Source organism: Lepus europaeus, chromosome 5, assembly GCF_033115175.1.
Source record: "Lepus europaeus isolate LE1 chromosome 5, mLepTim1.pri, whole genome shotgun sequence".
Taxonomy (NCBI): Eukaryota; Metazoa; Chordata; class Mammalia; order Lagomorpha; family Leporidae; genus Lepus; species Lepus europaeus.
In genome coordinates this window covers 67,628,790-67,640,909 of record NC_084831.1, presented here as the reverse complement: position 1 = coordinate 67,640,909, position 12,120 = coordinate 67,628,790, and the positions used below count along the sequence as shown (strand labels likewise).

The 12,120-nt window shown below is 38.7% G+C and overlaps 1 non-coding gene and 1 pseudogene across 1 annotated transcript; one reads left to right on the top strand and one right to left on the bottom strand.

The window, feature by feature from the left end:
• Positions 1 to 1,737: 1,737 nt before the first annotated feature.
• On the bottom strand, positions 1,738 to 2,116 carry LOC133759115 (protein kish-A-like; annotated as a pseudogene).
• LOC133761358 (small nucleolar RNA U13) lies at positions 1,923 to 2,030 on the top strand. The gene has a single exon (XR_009866156.1). It is a non-coding gene; the product is annotated as a small nucleolar RNA U13 (small nucleolar RNA).
• Positions 2,117 to 12,120: the final 10,004 nt, after the last annotated feature.

The window sequence follows — 12,120 nt, the reverse complement described above, 5'->3', positions numbered from 1 at the left end:
CTTTCTTTCTGTCTCTCTCTCACTGTCCACTCTGCCTGTCAAAAAAAAAAAAAAAAAAAAGAACATATCTTTCAGATATTCTTGAACAATAAATACATGAAAAGCTGCCGTGTAGAAGGCATCTCACTTTATATTGCTCTGGGAGAATAAATAGAATGCATGGGTAGAGCTTATATGAAGAAATATTTGGACACTAATTGAAAATCTCTCATCATTGTTTGCATGTACCTAACAGTTTATCTCTTTTAACGATGTTGCTTTCACATGTAATCTCACGTGGCTTTCCCATTTACCCTGTGAGGCAGATAAGGTAGATATAGTTAGCCCTGTTTTATAAATAATGAATCTTTAACAAAGTGAGGTTGAATGATTTTCCCAAGGTCAGAAAGTAAGTTGTGATCAGAACTCCAGGTCTCTTCCTAGACTTGCAGTCCAGTGCTACTTTAACCATAATATTCTGCTTCTTAGAACATTTACTATACACTGAGACATATGATGATAAAAGAGTCATGATTTATTTAGGAGTGACTACAGTCATTCCACTTTGGCTGGCCAGATAAATGACAACATCAATTTAGAAACTAAATCAAACAAGTATTAATAATTTGAGTTTATATTGTATCTACAGCTTTAAATGAGTTCAGTAATATACAGTTAAATATCCTGAGTCTTGGAAATGCAGAATACATCTTTTGAGTTTTTGTGGGGGGAAATTTTATCCTGGGGTTACTGATAACAAAGAACTTTGTAGGCATTTCTCTGCTTCATTTTTCTCTCCCCTCTGCTACTTTTCCTTTCAGGATTGGCAAAAGCCCCTCCCATTTCTCCTTGACTTCACAAAGCAAAATGCAGGGTTTTACAGGATGCCTTACCTAAAGCCCAGTTTAGTGCTCATATTAATTCTGCTGTGTCTTATATGGAATGTTACAGTTTACAGGGTTCTTTCATATACATTACATCTATTGATCTTGATACTACCCTACTTGGTAAACAAAGCAGACATTTGTTCTTTTTTTCTCATTCTATAAGGATTTTTTTTTTTTTTGACAGGCAGAGTGGATAGTGAGAGAAAGAGACAGAGAGAAAGGTCTTCCTTTTGCCGTTGGTTCACCCTCCAATGGCCGCCGCGGTAGCGCGCTGCAGCCGGCGCACCGCGCTGTTCCGATGGCAGGAGCCAGGTGCTTCTCCTGGTCTCCCATGGGGTGCAGGGCCCAAGCACTTGGGCCATCCTCCACTGCACTCCCTAGCCACAGCAGAGAGCTGGCCTGGAAGAGGGGCAACCGGGACAGGATCGGTGCCCCGACCGGGACTAGAACCCGGTGTGCCGGCGCCGCAAGGCGGAGGATTAGCCTAGTGAGCCGCGGCGCCGGCCATTCTATAAGGATTTATAATTTCCAAATCACAGTGAAAAGAACTGGAATCATTTACTAATTTTGCTTCCTGGTGTGTGCCTTAGAGGTACCTCATTAAAAATTGGTATTGGCCACAACAAACATTTGCAGAATGTAATACTGTAATGACAGTAGTGAGAGTGAGTGTTATATGTTATTAAACTCTTTGAATACTAAATGGATATATCTCAAATGTTTATAGAACATTGATCCAATAACATAAAAATTAAAAACAATCTGAAAATTTATCTCATTCAGTGTTTGGAGTTTCCATCATTACATTTTGCAGGTAAGTCTTTGTGCATACTGAAATCTGATTATAATTAAATTCTGGCCTTTCTCCAAGCTACTGTATGAAGAAGATGCTGAAGGCCATCACAACACAGCACAACACACCATAAGGATCCTTCCATCCATTAATTCTGGTGCACATCTAAAATATACCAAGCAGTTCAGTTTTATTTCTGTCCAGCAGACTGGATGCCAAGGATTGGAAATAAGCACAGGTACATATAAGCAGCAAGATTACAGATCCTTTTTGTGGTTTATAAACTTGATGATTGGGTGTATACACCTATGTATGTGATATATTCCTCCTTCTAAACCTTGTTACAAAGTTGGCACATGACCTGTCCGATGTGAAAAAAAAATATTGCAGTCAACAGACTCTGAAAATTGAACATGATAGATACAGTGAGGTTGACAGTGCCCCAGCCACATCCCATATACTATTTATTCTTATTTTAGGAATGAAGAAATTGAGATTCAAGGAAACTGAAAGTATTCCCCTTGTCACACAGCTGTCTGGAGTGGAATCAGGTTTTAAGCCCATCATCTTTTCTTCCTCTTTCCACTAGAAGAGGAAACTTGAAAATTCAACAGAACTAAGAGAAGAGAGTGCAATAAATATAATTTGGAAAATGCAAGGTAAGATGATTTTTATAGTTTCAGCAACAGTGAACTCCTTCAGGACAACTTCAATCTGTTTTTAGAACTACCTTTAACCTTGCTTTTTTGGACAGTCTGTTTACCTAGTCTAAGTACCTATTCTGAATTCTATTGTATAGAACAATCTGGTTTTATTTACTTGTGTTCACAATTTCTCTTAGAAAAGGTAAAGGGGATAAATTGGTCTTATGACAGCTCCAGTTTTTTGATGGATCCAGAAATTGTTTTCTGAATCTGTCAAGTACTCCCAGTGATTGAGATTTTTGGCTATAGATGCTTTTGGCAGTTCACTCAAGTGCAACCCTCTTACTTTTTTCCCCTTTGCTTGTTTTTGACAACTTAAGGCCTAACTTAAAGAGGCCTGAATGTTTGTTTAAGAGTGCCAAGAATGAAAACAAAAAATGGCATCTCTTCACACTTCAGAAACACACCGTACTCTGCTTTCCCATTTTCTCTTTTTTCCTTGCTTCATTGTATATATTTACAGAATAAAATGTTTGTGTACATATAAATTGTGAAATTATTACCAATGAACCTAATGAACATATCTTTGATCACATATAGTTATCACATTTTTGTGTATCGTGAGAAAATTTAAGATTTTTTTTTAAAGATTTATTTATTTATTTGAAAGTCAGAATTACACAGAGAGAGAAGGAGAGGCAGAGAGAGAGAGAGAGAGAAAGGAAGAGATAGAGAAAGGTCTTACATTCACTGGTTCACTCTGCAATTGGTTGCAATGCTAGAGCTGCGCTGATCCGAAGCCAGGAGCCAGGAACTTCTTCCAGGTCTCCCAGGAGGGTGCAGGGGCCCACGGACTTGGACCATCTTCTATTGCTTTCCCAAGCAATAGCAGAGAGCTAGATTGGAAGCAGAGCAACTGCGACCCGAACCGGTGGCCATGTGGGATGCTGGCATTGCAGGCGATGGCTTTACCCACTACGTCACTGTGCCGGCCCAGATTTAAGATCTTAAGATCTACTCCTTTAGCAAATATCAAGTACACAACATAGTATTATTAACTATAATCATCATGTTGTACATTAAATCTCCAGAACTTATTAATCCTGAGTGCTAAACAGCATCTCATCATTTTCTCTATCCCTCATCCTCTGGAGGTCACCATTCTACTTTGCTTCTGTGAGTCTGACATTATTAGATTAAACAGATCATGCAGTATATGTCTTTCTATACTTGGATTATCTTAATTAGCATCATGTCCTCTATTATCTGTTGCAAATGACAAGATTTCCTTCTTTTTTTCTTTCTTTTTTTTAACTTTTATTTAGTAAATATAAATTTCCAAAGTACAGTTTATGGATTACATTGGCTTCCCCCCCACAACTTCCCTCCCAACCTCAACCCTCCCTTCTCCTGCTCCCTCTCCCCTTCCATTCACATCAAGATTCATTTTCAATTATCTTTATATACAGAAGATCAGTTTAGTATAGATTCAGTAAAGATTTCATCAGTTTGCACCCACAAAGAAACACAAAGTGAAACATACTGTTTGAGTACTAGTTATAGCATTAATTCACATTGAACAACACATTAAGGACAGAGATCCTACATGAGGAGTAAGTGCACAGTGACTCCTGTTGTTGACTTAACAATTTGACACTCTTGTTTATGGCATCAGTAATCTCCCTAGGCTCTAGTCATGAGTTGCCAAGGCTATGGAAGCCTCTTGAGTTTGCCAACTCTCGATCATATTTAGACAAGGTCATAGTCAAAGTGGAATTTTTCTCCTCCTCAGAGAAAGTTACCTCCTTCTTTGATGGCCCCGTTCTTTCCACTGGGATCTCACTTGCACAGATCTTTCATTTAGGTTTTTTTTTTTTTTTTGCCAGAGTGTCTTGGCTTTCCATGCCTAAAATACTCTCATGGGCTCTTCAGCCATATCTGAATGCCTTAAGGGCTGATTCTGAGGCTAGAGTGCTGTTTAGGGCATCTGCCATTTCTGCTGTGTATCCCGCTTCCCATGTTGGATCCTTCTCTCCCTTTTTGATTCTATTAGTTACTATTAGCAGACACTAGTCTTGTTTATGTGATCCCTTTGACTCTTAGATCTATCAGTGTGATCAATTGTGAACTGAAATTGATCACTTGGACTAGTGAGATGGCATTGGTACATGCCACCTTGATGGGATTGTATTGGAATCCCCTGGCACGTTTCCAACTCCACCATTTGGGGCAAGTCTGATTGAGCATGTTCCAAATTGTCCATCTCCTCCCTCTCTTATTCCCACACTTATATTTAACAGAGATCACTTTTCAGTTAAATTTAAACACCTAAGAATAATTGTGTGTGAATTACAGAGTTCAACCAATAGTATTAAGTATAACAAAAAAAAATACTAAAAGGGATAAACTATTAAATTGTACATCAACAGTCGGGACAAGAGCTGATCAAGTCACTGTTTCTCATAGTAGTCTTCTTTTTAAAGGTGAAATTATATTTCATCTCTCTCTCTCTCTCTCTCTCTCTCATACACACGCACACACACACACACATTCATACTCTGCATAATTTCCTTATCCATGCATCCATTTTTGGATGCTTAGATTGATTCCATATTTTGGCTGTTGCAAAATGCTGCTGTGAACAGAAGAGTTCAAATAAGATACTGATTTTATTTTCTTTGGATATTTAATCAGAAGTGAGTGTGCTGGATAATACAGCAGTTCAGTTTTAATTTCTGGTAAATCTTTATACTATTTTCCATAATGGCTCTATCAATTTCATTCCCACCAACAATGTGCAGGGTTTCCTTGCCTCTCTGACCTGGGAAACACTTTGTTATCTTTTTTTTAAACAACTATTATATCAGACAGAACTATATATTTTAAAGATTTATGCATTTATTTGAAAGGCAGAGTTAGAGAGAGGCAGAGGCAGAGAGAGAGAGAGAGAGAGAGAGGTCTTCCATCCTCTTGTTCACTCCCCAAATGGCCACAAGGGCCTGAGCTGTGCTGATCCGAAGACAGGAGCTAAGAGCTTCTTCTGGGTCTCCCATGTGGGTGCAGGGGCTGAAGGACTTAGGCCATCTTCTACTGCTTTCCCAAGCCATAGCAGAAAGCTGGATGAAAAGTGGAGCATCTGGGATTTGAACTGGCACCCATATGGGATGCTGGCACTGCAGGTGATAGCTTTACCTGCTGTGCCACAGCACTGGCTCCCATCTTTTGTTTTTTTAATAGTAACCATTCTAACAGGTGTGAAGTGTAATATATCAATGTTGTTTTGTCTTGCATTTCCTTGATGACTAGTGCTAATGAATAGTTTTTCACATATCTGTTGGCCATTTTATATCTTCTTTTGAGATGGTTCTGTTCAGATGCTTTGCTCATGATTTAACTTGGTTGTTTTCTTGCTATTGGGTTGTTTGAGTTCTTCATATATTCTGGATATTAACCCCTTAACAGATGTAGTTTGCAAAGAGTTTTTCCCATTCTATTGGTTTCTTTTTCATTTTGCTGATTGTTTCCTTTCCTGTGCAAGCTTTTTTAGTTTCATGTAGTCTATTGTTTATTTTTGCTTTTGTTGTCCATGCATTTGGTCACATCGAAAAATCATTGCCCAGCCCAATGTCAAGATGCTTTTTCTTTATTTTTTTTTCTAGTCTTAAAAGTTTCTGCTCTTATATTTAAGTCTAATCCATTTTTAGTTTATTTTTGTGTATGATGTGCAACAAATCCAATTTCATTGATCCATATATGGCTATCTGGATTTTCTATTCCTCATGTGTGTTCTTGTCGCCTTTGCCAAGAATTAATGGACCATAAATGGATGAATTTGTTTCTGAACTCTATTCTGTTCTGTTGGTCTGTTTCTGTTTTTATGCCAGTACATGCTGTTTTGATTACTATAGCTTTATAATGTATCTGAAGATCAGATAGTGTAATGTCTCTGGTTTTGCTGTTTTTGCTCAAGGTTGATATGGCTCTTCAGGGTCATTTGTGATACCCTATGAATTTTAGAATTGTTTTTTCTTTTCTGTTAAAAATGCCAAGAAGGAATTGGGAGACATGAACTGAACTCTTGGCTCATGTCTTTGGCTACAGGCCAATCTGGGCCACTGTAGGCATTTGGGAAGTAATCTAGTAATCTAGTAATCTCTCTCTCTCTCTCTCTCAAATAAATAAGTACAATTTTAAAAAGTAGATATTGTGGGAGAGCGGCAAGATGGCAGAATAGGTAGGGAGCACATTGATAGTTCGGCAAGACACAGGTTAATAAAAGTGGAGATACTGCAGGGTCAAGGAAGAGTAGGGGAAGAAACAGCAGAGGAAACTCTTCCAGAACTAGTGATTCACAGTGGACCTGCCTGGAGAGCGTGGGAGCACAAGTTCGGGACACCAGCGGCAGACTCAACACACCAGCGCTGGAACGTGAGGTGAGCCAAACCTCAATAGCCCGAGACACCAGCGGGCAAGCTGAAAGAGGAGACTAGAGGGAACGAGGCTTGAAACCCCGTGGGGAAAAGTTCACCAGGCTAACTAGAAGAGAGAGAAGAAAAAAAAAAGTGACCGATACGGACACGAGTTTCTCTCTCTCCGCTCACCCCTCAAGGCTAGCAAGACAAAGAGCAGGCGCCATTTTGGACATACGTCATAAGCAGGGCGACCTCAGGTCTGCACCGGCCCTGAGCCTAGCAGAAAAACCTGACTCTGGGGGGAGGGGTGAAATAACAGGAGATTAGGATCTAACTTGGCAACCCAGTGGGAGAACTGCAGGAGAATTGGAGCCCACACGGAGGGCAGCAGAGATTCCCTGTGTGGTCCTTGGGAAAGAGCTTCTGATCTCTGGCTCCTGTGGGTATATAATTCCCCTGCAAACTACCTCCAATTACGTTCAGCTGTGTGGAATTACTTCCCTTTCGAATCCAAAAAAAAAAAAAAGAAAGAAAGAAAGAAAGAAAGAGAGATTTACCATGCCTAACCTGGGAGTGTCACCTTTGACACACCCTCAACCCTGAGGAACCAAACACAGCTCTCAGTCCACACTCATCTCAAGCCTCTAAGACTCCACCGAAAGCAGACAGTCCACTTAATATAGAGCCATAGTATAACAAGAAAAAACACCACAGTGAAGAAACCAAATATCTCCAACATGCCATACAACAAACATAGAAGCCGAGGTAACAAGAGCAAGGAAGACAATAAGACGCCCCCAAATGAAAAAGACACCCCAATTCAAGATTATGAAGATGATGAGATCGAAGAAATGCAAGAAGCAGATCTCAAAAAATTGATAAGAACATTAAGGAGTTCTCAAAAACAAATTCTTGAACTACAGAAATCATTAATGGACAAGATAGAAAATCTCTCTCGTGAAAATGAAATATTAAGGAGGAATCAAAATGAAATGAAACAACTAGTAGAACGAGAAACTGTGATAGTGACAAGAAACCACAATGAAATGAAGAACTCAATAGATCAAATGACAAACACATTAGAGAGCCTTAAAAACAGAATGGGCGAAGCAGAAGAGAGAATATCAGACTTAGAAGACAGAGAACAGGAAAGGAAACAGGCAAACCAAAGAAAAGAAGAAGAAATTAGAAATCTAAAAAATATTGTCGGGAATCTACAGGATACTATTAAAAAAACCTAACATTCGGGTTCTAGGAGTTCCTGAAGGCATGGAGAGGGAGAAAGGATTAGAAGGCATTTTCAGTGAGATACTAGCAGAAAATTTCCCAGGTTTGGAGAAGGACAGACATCTTAGTACAGGAAGCTTATAGAACCCCTAATAAACATGACCAAAAGAGATCCTCACCACGACACATTGTAATCAAACTCACCACAGTGAAACATAAAGAAAAGATCCTAAATTGTGCAAGAGAGAAACCCCAGATTACTCTCAGAGGATCTCCAATTAGACTCACAGCAGACTTCTCATCAGAAACCCTACAAGCTAGAAGGGAATGGCGAGACATAGCCCAGGTACTAAGAGAGAAAAACTGCCAGCCCAGAATAGTATATCCTGCAAAGCTCTCATTTGTGAATGAAGGTGAAATTAAGACTTTTCATAGCAAACAGAAACTGAAAGAATTTGTTGCCACTCATCCTGCCCTGCAAAAGATGCTGAAAGATGTGTTACACACAGAAACACAGAAACATGGTCATCAATATGAAAGAAGGTAAAGGAAGGAAACCTCACAGCAAAAGATCACAGGAAGCTCAATTTCTCTTTGACATAGAATTAAACTCTGATGCTCTGTTAAATCAATGTGTTAAAGTAATCTATTATGTTCTCTTGATGTCTGTTAAATTCTAATTGTTCAAAAACAGCTGAATTTTTATTAAGAGCTATGGGTTATTTAAATATGTGCTTATTTTCAAAGATTTGAATAATCACCTTGTAACAATGATCAAATTTGGTCTATGTTATGTCATGATTTTAAGGAATCTTATTTCAAACAGATATTTTGGATTTTGAGCCTTCTTGGCATTCTTGACAGGCATTCAAAAATCAAAGTTTCAAACAATCTGGTCTCTAAAATTTCCAGTAAATCCTGGACTTTGGTTTTTCCAGTTTGGGCCCAACTGAAAAAATCGAAGGACCTATGTCTCTCATCTTATAGAGACACCAACTAATCAGGCTATTTGGATTATATTAGAAGTACTGTCAAGATGTGATGTGGTACCAAACTTTAAGTTTCTATAATGGAAAATGCTATTAATACAAATGTTTGAGAATTAAAAGGTCTAATGATCTCGTGTTACTAGACATGATAGTTATCTTAATGAGAAAGCCCCAGAGGCCTAAAGGGTTAAATACTTGTAAAATCCTACAGGTACTTTCAAAAATACTGTGAAGTAAGCAAGTGCCTCTTGTTGGTTGATGAGTTTATAATTTTAAACATGGCGACTTAAAGTCTTTTGTCATCCACAGTTATATATGATTTGCTGCTCATAAAACTAAAGTGTTGTTGGTTCTGTGTTTAGCTGTCCTCCTATAGGTTCCTATGGACTTTTTCCAGCCACTTCTATTGTATGCAGTACTTTGGGATGGCTCTGTAAACAGATGAAGCCAATAATGTATTAACAGTAGCAACTGAGAGAAAGTAGGGTTAACTGAGGTTACTAAAAACAAAAAGCAATTCAAATCAATTGGCAATCTACAAAAAGAGTTAAAGATTTTAAAAGCTATTATTAAAATTGCTATATTGGTCTATTATGCTATGTTATATGTGTGTACATATTGTATGTCCACATGGGGAAATTTTATTAAGAGTTTTATTTTAAATGGCTTATAGATAAGATTGTCCATAAATTTAAGCTGCTAAAATCTATCAAAGATACATTTTAATTTGTGTGACCTGAATCTGTGTATCATATGTTTTAAACTTGTTGGTAGAAAGAAACTAAAAACATTTTAGATGGTTGTGCTTGAGTTTACTGGTTAAACAAACTACACCATGTTAGATATTTAAGAGGTGTTTTCAAATACATGATTCTTAAAATTTACAGAAGGCATTGGACCTTCTGGTAAATGTTTTCTTAAGTTGTTATCTAATGGTTGAAATGGTTTGCTAAGTATTCATGTAATATTGCTATTGTCAGCAAGCGATCTAGGACTTGCTCCCTCATTTCTCTATTCTAAGCCCAACTTGTTCTTTCATTTCTCTATTCTCTTCAAGGTAGGAAACTAATTCTATTATGAAGGAATCTGTAGGACACACAATTTAATCTTTAGACCTTATAAAAGAGATGGCTAACATTTTTCTGTAATAGCATAGCCAAAATAAGAGCTTAAATAATAATCTCATAGCTAGATTCACTTCACATCAGCCAAGTATACAGTAAGTACAAAAAACCTCCCTTTCAGACCAAAGGGAAAGAAAGTTTTAAAGTGAGGATATAATTTTCCTCATGGGCATTGTCTACCTTAGAAAAACTACTACAGAACATGCCTGTGACTATAGACTTGTACTTCAGGCCACCGAAGATTAGAGATGGGACTTGGGCACTCCCTTGACTTGCATCATCTGGTCTGCTTTAACACAAACCAGGAGGAAAAGAAAGCTAGGAATCAGAAGCAATGGGTGGCAGGCCTATTAATGGCTGATCTGTACAGTGATCTGCCCTCAAGGAGACCCAACAGGCCAGTCCACTGCAGTGGCTTTCAATGTGGTAAGCCTGGGCTTCAGCAGAAGTCAGCTTGTGAAGAGCCCTGGCAGCTCTGCCAAGAGTTGGATCACTGGAAATGGACCTGCCCTGGAGTCGAAGGATGCCCAGGTCAGAGCCACAGATCTTATTGGCTCTAAGCTGAAAAGCCCTTCACTCAGCCCAACTTCCAAAGTGACCACTGCAGCTGAGGGTATGGTCAATTAGGGTCAGCAACATTGCAGGCAGAACTGTAAATTTCTTGTTAGAGATGCCCCCTGCCTTTACCTGGCCAGCTCTCCTCCCAGCCCAGCCAAGTCATGAAAGTCAACAGAGTGCCTTCCCCTAGGAGGTTCACACCTCCCTTAGGATATACCCCATGTGAAGAGATAGATAGGTCTGGGCCTCTTAACTTACAAGGCCTAAAGCCCAACAGATTATTATCAAGCCCCTTCTGTCAGGTTCTATTTGCCTCTCAATCAGAAAGCTTAATTGTAGCTTAGACAGCACCTTTCTTAGCTCCTCTAATAATGACTCTGTCCTTTGTTCTAGACCCTGTCTAGCGTACTTGGGCCTCATTCCTTCGTAATCATAACCTCTACTCTACCACCAATGGCTCTACTCCCAACCTGTGTGTACTGATGGTCCTCTTCCCCACTTAATGCTGTATAATTGTTCAAACCTGGTAAATGCCACTCTTAGGATCATTGGTTACTATCCTCACCCTGTCTTTTATGACCTTGTCTAAATATGATCAGAGTCGGCAAACTTGGAAGGCTTCCATAGCCTTGGCAACTCATGACTAGAGCCTAGGGTGGTTACTGGTGCCATAAACTAGAGAGTCAATTTGTTGGGTCAACAACAGGAGCCACTGTGCGCTTGCTCCTCATGTGGGATCTCTGTCCTTAATGTACTGTCCATTGTGATTTAATGCTATAACTAGTACTCAAACAGTATGTTTCACTTTGTGTTTCTATGTGGGTGCAAACTGTTGAAATCTTTATACTAAATTGATCTTCTGTATATAAAGAGAATTGAAAATGAATCTTGATGCGAATGGAAGGGGAGAGAGAGCGGGAGAGGGGAGGGTTGCGGGTGGGAGGGAAGTTATGGGAGGGGGAAGCCATTGTAATCCATAAGCTGTACACTGGAAATTTATATTCATTAAATAAAAGTTAAAAAAAAATGCCAAGAAGATTTTGACTACGATTGCTTTGAATCTGTATATCACTTTGTCAATATGGACATCTTAACAATATTCATTCTTTCAATCCATGGACACAGAGTGTTTCTGCTTATTTGTGCCTACTCATTGTTAAAAGAAATCATTATGATAGTTGCATTTCTTCATTGTGTTATTTTTATAGTAGCTATATTAAGATGTAATTCATGTGGTATATAATCATTCTCTTAAATTGGTGGTTTTTAGTGTACTCAAATTTACTATATTTAAACTAAGGAGTTTTAGAACATTTTCATCACTTGAAAAATAAACTTTCCATGCCTCTTCTGCAGCCCTTGGCTAATGAAGTCTTTATGAATGTCTTGCAGGGTTTCCCCATTGTTCTCTAATCATTTTATGGTACAGGTTGTAGATTTAGGTCTTTAATCTATTTTGAATGGATTTTTGTCTAAGGTGTAAGTATGGATCCTGTGTCATACTCCT